This window comes from Ischnura elegans, chromosome 3 (genome assembly GCF_921293095.1).
Source record: "Ischnura elegans chromosome 3, ioIscEleg1.1, whole genome shotgun sequence".
Taxonomy (NCBI): domain Eukaryota; kingdom Metazoa; phylum Arthropoda; class Insecta; order Odonata; family Coenagrionidae; genus Ischnura; species Ischnura elegans.
This window is the reverse complement of record NC_060248.1, coordinates 123,134,884-123,145,992: the sequence shown is the minus strand read 5'-3', so window position 1 is coordinate 123,145,992 and position 11,109 is coordinate 123,134,884.

The following is an 11,109-nucleotide window of genomic DNA, read 5'->3' as shown; positions in this document are numbered from 1 at the left end:
TCGGCTTCACGAATGCATATCACTATTCCTATGAATACGCATGCATGGAAGTTATATGAATCACAGGAGGGAGGATGAGAAAGTATGAGAATAGATAAAGAAGGAGACGCTTTTAAAAATACATGTCATGTATGACTCTCCCTCGGTTTCTTTTATTAGGCTTTGAGTGCAACAAACTTTCGATCGTTGCGTTTTTGGGTTGAGGAGCGTATTGGAGGTGAGGGGTAAGATCGCGCATCCCCTCCGTATGTCTTTTCACCGCGTTGCCGCTTTAAATTTGGCGGAGATATCTTGGTTGGCCGTCCCCAAAATTGCGTAACCCGCAATGTCGAGACGGATTTTTGGGGCAGCGGTGCAATCGCATCCGCGCGACTTGGGATCGCCTATCTCGGGTCGACGAACTCTCCGTCCGCCCGTTTCATTCGGGGGGTCATTGATCCCCCCTCCCTCTCTCCACAACACCCCCCTCCCCAATTATTCGGGTAACCCCATCCGTGGTCGCGAATCGACGGAAGCGCTGAAAATATTTCGCGTGCAGGTGTGACTTGCCGTGGGAAGGTCACTTGCGCGCTCCCTAGCTGCATTTTTTTGGCTGTATCCGGTTCAATGTGGAATGTTCGGGCATCGAAGCGAATTTTTGCATTCGTTTCTACAAATAGAGGAGTGAGACCATTGCGTAATAATGGTAGACGGGGTAGTGAGAAGAAAATTAAAGGAATAGATCGCACAACAGAGCGATTTATAAATGTTATTCTTCCCTCGCATTATGAGGGTTTCCTAGCAACGGTTCCTTGATCAATGAAATTAATGGCGTCACTTGGCAGGACGACTAATTGCATGTTTATGTTTTTCAATAGGGTGGTTTCCTATTATTTTTTTATTGCCTAAATTGAAAGATTATTACTCCTGGAGTACGTATTTCACGCTTTTAGATTTTTATATGACGATATCTATTTTTCGCGATTAAATGAAAAGTGAAAATTTTTAAGCGCGCGAAAACGCGACGGCTAAGTATGAATGCCGGGAAAAACTCCGCGTGACGTCGTTCTGCTTCCCGCTGCGGCAAGTAAGGTGACCTTGGGGCAAGGCTCTGAGCGCTGATACGACGCAGGATGCTAGCAGGTAGCTGAGTACCATGCTAGCTGGTAGCGCTTGGCTTAAATTATTAATACCTTAACAAACGAAGAAAACTTTCCAATCTTAGCCAGTTTTAATAGGTGATTGTTAAGACATGTTTCCCTGAGCTCTGTGCCTCATGCATGCATTGGTAACCTCATACGATGTAACACTCCTATCCTCTCGTGTAGAAACTAGGTCCCTGTGACGTCACGTGGAGTGGCATCGCATGGGCGCCAATCTGGCCTTTTTCAAATGAGGATACAATTGACCATTGCCATTTGTCTAAACTGTTTTTTCTAAAACCAAATACATAATTTGTGTATTATGAACACACTAATGATGGGTAACGAATCGCAATCAATGCCTTTCGTTTTCTTTGATGAAGGAAGCTACCCTATTCACCCAACCCTCATGGTTATACCGTATTTATTATTAACTGTTGGTAAGGTTTGCCTTTGCATTAATGTGAACGCTGTCTGTTATTAATTACAATACTTTTACTACCGAGTAGTGTTTATGTGGAGATCTTCTTTCATGCTGCATCATTACTGACAATCACCTTCGAGGTGGCTCGCAGGGTATTATGTGTATGAGATGTGGATATAATTGTCCAGTATTTTATTCCCCCACATTAATATCACAATTATTGTAAATATTCATACAAATCGTGAATTACCAAAGCATATATTGTAAATTAGCTTGCTTTTTAGATTTATACGCACATGAAGATTATTAGTTCAAATGAAAAATTACATAGTGCACTGAGAGAACAGGTTTGGATGCTACACCCTAAACCCTTTTGTGCGGGGAGGTTTGGGTGCGCCATCAAGAATCATGCGACGTCAGAACTAACTCTTTGGATGTGAGAACCAAAGGCAAAGAATGTCACACCAAACACGTCCAGTCAACGTCCTTTGGATGGGAGAACCAAAGTTATGGTTAGTGCACTCTACCGGTTTAGGTGCGAAATCTAAATCTATTGTTACGCGCTCTGGTGGCAATCTCATGAAGCTCTCTAGCACTCCCGCAGTACTGTGTTCAGCCGTGGAAGCCGTAGACACGTGTGGACTTGTTGTGGGCAAAACGGGCGAACTCTGCTGCCGCTTGTGCTTCGTTGCTCTTGCTGCTCGAGATTATGGACGAGGGGACGGCGAATTTCTTATCGAAGGCTGGACTTGGAGCCTATATCCATGTGTTCGCTGGTAAGTTGCTAGTTGTTGTTTATTCTCACGGCCATTTTGTGTTTATTCTCACCGCCATGTTGCATTAATTCTCATGCCCGCACTACCACCCTTTCCTTATGAGTTCTTCAGATTCCTATTGTTATCTCTATGTGCTTATTAAAACAAAGTTCAAACTCTCAGATCATATTTTGTCGGAAGTGTTGCTGTGCTTATTAACATTGACCTTTATTTATTGAAGTTAAATTGTCTCACGTTTCTTGTATTTCCCGATGATATTTATAATATGTTGTGATTGTATTTTAATAATATTTTATGTTATTGGCATAGAATTTGATAATGATATTAATTCACTGTGTTTTGTGCACTTTTTATGATATTATAACGGTGGATTCATCGAGAGTCTTGCGGAGTAATCATCGAGAGCGTTGGCACGGAGGTTATTGACGAGGAAAGGAGAATGAACAAGAAGAGATTGAGAAAAATTGTGTGTTTGGAGTGAATTTTATGTAACTGTGTGTTTATATATTGGAAATAAATGTTCTTTCTAGTGTTCTACAAATGGGTATATTTATTTTTCCACCCACGCACATTACAATATGTTGAATTATGTGATAATAGATAGGTATTATGACAACTACAGAGCTAGGTTTTCTCATTTTTTAGTTGAACTGTTAGAAATGGGTTGAAAAAGAACAATATTAAAGTGTAGTGGGGCTGAATAGGAGGGAGGAAGGGGTAGGGGCGCAATCCTTTGGGCAGGTGATCTATACTTTTCATTCGGCATCCAAACATTGTTCTGAAGAGCTACCCAACGCTTTGGTTCTCACACCCAAAGTACTCGTCCATCTTCTTTGGATGTAGCAACCAAAGGAGTAGTTGGAACATCCAACTCCTCATCACCCATTCCCTTTGGGTGACACAACCAAATGTATGGACAAGTCCTTTCCTTCACCTCAGCTTTGGGTGTGACACCCAAACCTACGATTCTCATATCCAAAGTGTTTTTTCAGTGTGGCTTACTTTTTTGCATTTTTACCTAGTTACTCATGTGATTCCATGATGTTTAATAAAATGCTTCTTTGTAGTTTGAAAAATTTTGGACGCTACGTCGCATATCAATTTCACATTTGATTGCGAGATAAAAGATGAAAAAATTAAATAAATTTGAATTTTAATAAGTTATCTTTAAAAGTTATCTTAAAAAATATTTTACTTGGTAATCCGAGATAAAATTTCGCTCTTTCACGCCATCAGGGAATAAGTATGTGAAGGAAATTGTGTAATTGGGTTTTAGATAGAGACGACGTATCATGAAGTACTTTCTTTACACTTGTTTTCCTGCAAAAATGTACAAAAAATATGAATACAATATAAGGAAGGGAGTTTGGTAACAGGAGGAGCAATCATGACGTCTGTTACTGAATAATGGCAAGCAATTTACAAAACTTCTTTAAAGACAATGTAAGAAGTAACGATGTTTTCGTCAGAAACTTTTTAGTTATGAGTTTCTTTAACACAAACATAAATATCACGGAAAGTGCGAACTCTAGAAAATGCTACATGTAACTGTCCATGCGAAAAAACGGGTCCTGTCAAGTACAATTCGGCTCTCAGAAGAGTCTGACCGTGTGCTTTATTAGTTGCATTGCCACTTTGCTAGGGAATTGTTTTCTTTTCATTTGGAAAGACATTATCAGTTTTTTGAAGTTTTGAATGAAAAAAATGTGTGGTGTCGATATATCTCGACCGAGTTATCGACATTTGAACGAGATAACTGCGTACTTCCTCTCAGTACTTGTAGCATTTTGATGAATTTATTCTGTTACTATGCGAGAAATTTATAGTGCTGGTTGTATTTCTTAAACAGTGGCATTTTATCCCCAAACAACATCAGGGTCTCATATCATAAATATTGAGCTTTTACTGAGGAAGGCAATCAATAACATACTTTAAATCTTACATTCAAACATCATAACGTTATTACTTTGCAATTACTTGCATAAATATTTTGCAAAAATATTTCTGATGACAATTTTATGTTTTCAAAAGAAGAGCGATACAACCGAGTTGTAAATGGATCAAGGAAATGCTTCGAGAGGTGTGCACTATTTCGCTGAGACTATAATTTTCTGGATAATTTCGAGGTTAACCCATTACCGCAAGTAAAACTTCTGCTTGCGATTGCGAAGATATTTATATACATTGTTCCAATGACCGTCTTTAGTAATCTAGTAAAATATTTTGGTGATACATCTTTTTGATTTTTCTGAAATACCCAGAGCCAAATAGCATAGGTAGTAACGGGGTAAGAATAAAATGTTGCACAACTTCTACGGTTTAACTTGATAGAAAGGATGAATATTCGGGACGAGCACATTTTATTGACGAAGTAAAGTTAAAACAATCTCTACAAAGCCGTTTCCTGCTAATTTTTAAAATACTTGCATGAAATGTACAGACAATACGAGTCCATTTTAAAATTTTCGTTTCGCATCCGTCTCTTTCCGTCAGTGGGCTTATTAATACAGGATCCAAAATAAAAAATAAAATAAAAAGTGGATAAAGTTACTGCAAGATTCAACAACAGCGCGACAAAATACACGCAATGCAGCGAAAGTGCTTGAGAGCGATCTTAAAAACTAGATGAGGACTAGAAGATTGTAATAATAATAAAGAACCATATATATAAAATCCAAAAGAAAAAACATTGAAATCAATTAATAGGTACCTGTCTAAGACATATTTTGAAAACTTAGAGTCAAATGATACACCTATAATAAAATACTTATCTATTCCAAAACCGATTGCAAGGGGACTGCATAGAGTAGGCTCAATGGGGAACATGAATGAAATTTGTTAATCATGCTAGTTAGTCTCATTGAATAGAAAATTTTCTCACGAGTCCAAATATATAAACCAAAACTCTCCTAGCACTCCACAAACGTCAATAAATACTAATTAAAAATGCTCGAATATCGTTTGAAGTCACGTGACCTGAAACGCCTTCTGACGTCATCGAACGGTACACCATTCACTTCGCTAAGAGAGTAAAGTGGTGGAGCCTTAAATGCAAGATATCGAAGTAAAAATCTTCGTCGAGCTTGGTAGTAGTTCCTAAAAGGACACATTGACTTAAGAGGGGCTTAAGAAAGCAAAATACCTCAGTTTACTTTCGGTCGACTTCCTTATGGCGGCTGATTTTCTGAAAAACAGTGATTGCTTCGTCAGTAGCGCGATGCGGTAGTAAAATAAGGCCAGGGGCGGATCCAGGATTTTTTTCTGGGAGGGGCACAAGCAAGGCCGTATCCAGGATCTTGTTCTGGGTGGGGCACAAGGATACCTCGCAATACAAAACGAATGCAATGATAATGGGACCGTATTAAAAATCTTGCATATTTTTGAGGGTCTGGGGGGGCTGGTGCCCCCGTGCCCCCCCCCCCTGGATCCGCCTATGAATAAGGCAGGTTAATAATTATGCGATTAATGAAAATTATTTTACGAACGTTTTTAATATATTTATTTAAAGTCGATTAAGATTTATTATATCCATTGCTATCTGAAAATCTATCTTATGTATTTACTTAGTTACTTTCATGCGGAATATACTTATATCGGAACTTAGATAGCTTTCCCTAATCGGCCGTAGTTGAGGTCCAAATGATCATGAAAAGGTAAAAAAGTATTTGATACACACAGAAATAAGTTTCAATTACTATTTACGCTGTAATTACTCAAGTTCCTGTTTTTGAACAGATACCTTCTGATGAAACGAGACGAAATTTTAGATTTTGCGTTGACATGCAGCGAACTTATGGGCATCACAGCAGCAGATACTTAGTTTACCTTACCGAAAGCCACATATTTCTCATATACTCCTTATTTTTCCCCGTGGTTTAATTGTAATCAGTATTTATTCTCATGAATAGCCACCTTCCAACACATATAATCCTACAAACGGTGGACTATTAGGTACATTTCTAGGGTTATTTACAAGGTGAAATGAGTGACACATCTTGAATTTGGTGGGCATCCGAGAAATACTGGCGATTTGATAAAAACCTGCGGTAACCCCGATTCAAGAGTGTACTTACGTTGAGAAATATCCCGTTCACAATTTAAAGAAAGTATTTAACGCCATTCCGTAGGTCATCAACCACTTTCTTCTCTTATTTTTGTCCTTTGGGGCACAAGCAAGAACCTTTTCCGGCGAGAAAATAGAGGTACTTGAGTGGCGGGGCACTAAATACGATATATATATTGTTTTCAAACGTTCGCCTATTGAATATCCATGCTGCAATACACTTATTCCACGAAACAAATGATGTTGGGGTCCAACGTAGATCACAATCTGCAACCAACTTATTTTCATTTAATCTTTCCAAATATCCCCAAACAATCCCCTTTATTTGTTTCAACAACACCTTGCCAACCCAAAATATTCACAGTCTTCATTTAATCGTTAAAACAGCAATTATTTTCGCCAAATTTGCATTTGAGCCCCGTAGATCGATTTTCTATCCACTTCCTCAGTTTGCCATCAGTGCCGTGACGTCACGCTCCGATGACGTCGTGTTTTCAAGCAGCCGATGAAGACAAATTTTTAAAGACTCATAACTCAGCTGAAAAGCATTATTCATACGCGAAATTTTCGGCGAGTACATTTGAGGTAGAGGCCTTCTTATTCCAATACTTAAAAAAAAGTGTATGTTCCCCATTCCATCCCCCAGAAGGCTGATTTCTGTTGCCACTTCGGCCGCTTTTTAATCGCTTTTCAATAATGTCCGCAGCGATGATGAGTGCAATGCGACCCACTTTTTTTTTCAATATTTTGCATTTTAATGTTTGTAACGAGAGATTCCAGTTTTGGAGTTATTCTACGCTGAGTGGCATCAAGCAAGTACCATTTCTTGATACTATAATACTTGACTTTAATAACATGACCTTATTCAATTTTAATGTTCAGGAATGGTTAATTTCGTTTAATGTCCGTAATTTCGAGGAAAAGCATGGCAAAGTTATGAATTTGATTGATCACATCATCATGAATATAAATTTTGATTACAACCGCTGATTATACGTTATTTCCTCGTGAAACTCGGATCAATTTGTCCATCAGCGACGCGAGTGGCGACTTCTGTAAACATATTTAAATGCACGGAGGGTGACAGCCATGGCCACTTTTAATACTGCTATTCACATTTAATAGTATTAAAGGAGGCCATGCGACAGCACATTAGAGGACGACTGGAGGATCCTCTTTTGTAATATTCGTGACCGAATGTTTGGGATAGATATAAAATAACGGAGTTTTGTCCTTAGATTTTGGCAGGGGAAATCTATGAAACACCAGTGCAACTTCCTATGCCCGCCGTTCAGTTTTGGTGGCACGTTTTTGAGGCTGCGGAATTTTAACGAACTATGAGCGCCATATGTACGTCACCCATGCTTTGTATGAGGTACGCTTAGTTCACGTGTATTTAAGCGAGGTATTGGCACTTGAAAAACTATTTAATTTAGTCCTTCAGCGTTTTTTTTGTAATTCTAAACGCTAAAGTTATTCACTGCGTGGATTTCACGGGTGAGGCAGTAGCTCGTTCCCTTAATTTTCGGCGATATTTGAAGTGCCACGAAGCTGTGTCGCACCAGGGTGTACTGAGGGGTATGGCTCTAAAAAGTCTACCTTCTCATTTTTTTCTGCTCCCAAAGGTCCTGTTAAGAGGAGTAAATGGCAAACTGCGATACCGAGGGTAAACTTTGAGTTGAAGGCAGGGCAGGTACTGTGTGAGAGGCATTTCATGCCCCACGACATCATCAGGAAGAAGCTGTTGAGAGATAGCAATGGCAAAGTCGTCCAGGAGGTAAGTAAAGGCCCAGCTTAAATAAAATAATTTCATAAGTAACAACGAATATATTTAATGTGTTATTTCGCGGTTTCATTTTAGGTGGAATTTAGAATTCCTAAATTGACTGATGGCGCTATTCCTGTGCTATTACCGGGTTGTCCAGCTTACATAAGTAAGCCAAAAGCGAGGCCTAGGGCGAAAACTCCCAGGAAGGGATGTCAAAATGTGAAACGCTCAGATTTACTGGAGGATCACAGCTTACAGAATCATCTATGTTAAGACTGTTTATCTGTCGAGAAAATTATCGGATATAATTTTTCGTGTGGCAGTGATGTTCTTTGATAGGTGCCAGTAATAACTCAGATTGTAAGATTTTTATGTCGTGAATTGGAAACTTAGCCATCATGAATGTGAAGATAAACTTATAAGGGACGAGGTCATCGCAATACATACATACTTAACCCTTTTTATGGAGCTAACCACTTCCCTGTATTGAGAAGGTCACATTGTTCTTTTTATTTGTTCAATCTATATTTACACACGTTTCAAAGGTATTTCCAAACATGAATAAATTACTTACATGCAAATGGTATTTACTTCTTTTCACTTTGAACCAAACCTTTAATAAGATAGATATAATAAATTTATTATTAGTATAACTCTCTTCCATTGCCTAATCTGAGAAATTTGTTCTGTGCATCTGCTGTGACAAATATTTATTTTATGACTCGCGTAATTTACGTAAACATCACCTTACTGTTATGAGAATCCGTTCGCTAATGTCGTAGATAATTTCCAGTATTTATTCCATTGCTTCAAGGCGTACTTAGCAGTTACAAGTTCGTAGCCTAAGGGAACGACATAGCGGCATATAATTCGCAATATTAACGTACAGGAGTGTTGAAATCCCCGCGTAAGCTCATACAGTGCACATGAAAGAGTGGCTATTGAATTTAAAACGATAAGATTTGGCCTTATTTCTCTGGAATCCAACATATTCTCCACAAATTTTTCCTTAATTTACACGGGTTTTCCTTAATTTACACGAAAGATTCAATTTTTGGTGTTACTTGAAAATTGATGGCATTAAGAAAGGTGAGTACCATTTATTGATTACTATTTTACTTGGTTTCAATACCATGACCTTATAATAACATCAATTCTATTTATGAATGCATTTTTTTATTTTTGCATTAAAAGCCATTTCCTTGTAATTGTTGCATAATTTTTACGTATCATGGGTGATACAAGAGGTTACTATCACTATATTTACAACATTTAAGCGGATTGATGTCTTTCAGTTCTATTTCTGTAGAAAAATGGGGCAGACCCAAATTTTCTGCGGAAAATACACTTTCAGGTCGGAAAAGGATAATGGTCGCGGATTCGAGTCCTGCCTGGGTGGATTTACCACCATCCAGAGTGTGGATGTGTGTGTTTTTGTCAATCAAGTTAATAGGGTGGTTTCCTATTAATTTTTTATTGCCTAAATCGAAAGATTATTACTCCTGGAGTACGCATTTCATGCTCTTAGATTTTAAAATGACGATATCTATTTTTCGCGATTAAACGAAAAGTGAAAATTTTCAAGCGCGCGAAAACGCGACGGCTAAGCAGGAATGATGGGAAAAGTCCGTGTGACGTATTTCTGGTTCCCGCTGCCGCCCTGTGAGGTGACCTTGAGGCGAGGCTTGAGCGCTGATACGACGCAGGCTGCTAGCAGGTAGCAGAGTACCCTGCTAGCAGTTAGCGCTTGGCTTAAATAAGGATAATTAATACCCTATCAAACGAAGGAAACTCTCCGACCTTTTTAATAAGTGATTATTTAGAGATGGTGAACATTTATAAAAATTATATTGAACATTTTCATTGGATTACATTAAAGGATGAACTTAATTGTAATGATGTTCTAAAATCATTCGATCATTGTGCATAAAATTTTTTACGTAATATAATATTTCCAAAAATGATCTTTTTAATGAGGTATCATTATAAAAAAAATATATTGGTTAGAAAAGGGTAAAATATTGGGCTTCAGCACAAATCTCGATATAGTACAAATGGTTATAAATATTTCATCATTTGAAACAAAGCATATTCCCCATACAATAGTGCACTAAAATTAAGGAAATTAAAAAGAAGAACTTTGTGCTTTCACATTAATATATATTCACGACCATGGTTTCGACATTAGACGTCATCATGGATGATGACGTCTAACGTTGAAACCATGGTCGAATAAATATTAATGTGAAAGTACAAAGTTCTTCTTTTTAATTTAATTATGAATCGCTTTCATCAAGTTACGCCTCAAACAATCAAAATTAAAGAATATTCTTTGCCCTTACCACAAGCTAATGCTACGACTGAACGCGTTTTTTCTATACTGTAAATGAAGTGTGTGCATCATAAAAATCACCATATATCAAGTGTTTAGACTTTGAAAGCAATTCAAAGTGTGAAATTAACTAAAAACATTCCTGTGAAAAATTTCACCTTTTCCGCAAAAGAAATGAAGAAAAAATTCACTCAAATATAAGAAATATGCCAAAGAAAAAAAATATTCTAAACTTAATTTTTAATGCATAATATTTGTTAATTGTAATTGTGTTGATATTAAAAAAATATGTATTAAAATACTATTTTTGCGTTGTGAACATTTTTTTGATTGAAACCATTTCTGCGGTTGGAAGGTCGACTAGTACAATTAAAACTCCATGCTCACATTCAGTTTATTATCCTATTAATTTTGTCGTTTTATGATATTTCTCTTTAATCGTCATATTTTTATCACATTGCATGATGCAATCAAAATAAAAGCTGGATTCATCCATTTATTATGTTTTACCTTACGGTTTCGGGCATAGCCAATATATTTTTAAACGGAGTTTTGTATTTCACTTTAGGCGGCAAATCAAAAGAATGTTTAGAGAAATAAATAGTCAAATGCGGCGTGAAACTAA